The sequence below is a fragment of the Orycteropus afer genome, unplaced genomic scaffold, assembly GCF_000298275.1.
Source record: "Orycteropus afer afer isolate SDZICR_OR568_19922 unplaced genomic scaffold, OryAfe1.0 scaffold00280, whole genome shotgun sequence".
NCBI classification, from domain to species: Eukaryota; Metazoa; Chordata; class Mammalia; order Tubulidentata; family Orycteropodidae; genus Orycteropus; species Orycteropus afer.
In genome coordinates, this window is record NW_006921867.1 from 2,630,879 (window position 1) to 2,631,677 (window position 799).

The window sequence follows — 799 nt, forward strand, 5'->3', positions numbered from 1 at the left end:
TTCAGTAAGATCTTACTTGCATGTGATATTAATGATATTGTTCTATAATTTCTACATTCTGTGGGATCACCTTTCTTTGGAATGGATTGACAATCATATGGTATATTATATATTGTATATGTAATGTATATCTTATACATGTAATACTTGTGTGTGTGTGTGTGTGCTGTGTTTATGTGCTGCTGAGTCTGCTCTGACTCAGCAACCCTATGAACAACAGAACGAAAGACTGTCCAGTCCTGTGCCATCCTCACAACCGATGTTATGATTGAGCCCATCATTGCAGCCACTGTGTCAATTGGTTTCATTGAGGCTCTTTCCCTTCCTCACTGACTCACTACTTTACCCAGAATGGTATTCTTCTATAGGGACTGGTACCTTCTAACAACGTAAACAAAACAAAACATGAAGTCTGTCTGCTCTCACATTTCAAGGACGTTCTGGCTGTACTTCCTCCAAGACAGATTTGTTCATTTTCCTAGCAGTCCATGGTACATTCAACATTCTTTGGCAATGTCACAATTCAAATGCATCAGTTCTTATGTGGCCTTTCTTATTCATTGTTGACCTCCCACATCCATATGAGGCTATTGGAAATACGATAGCTTGGGTCAGGCACACTTTGTCTTCAAAGTGACGTCTTTGCTCTTAAACACTTTAAAGAGGTGTTTTCTTTATTTATTAAATTTTTATTGTGACTTGGATGAAGTTTTATAAAGAAGATTCATTTTACATTCAACAGTTCATACATATTTTGCTTTGTAACATGGTTACATTCCCTGCAGTATAAGATCTCACC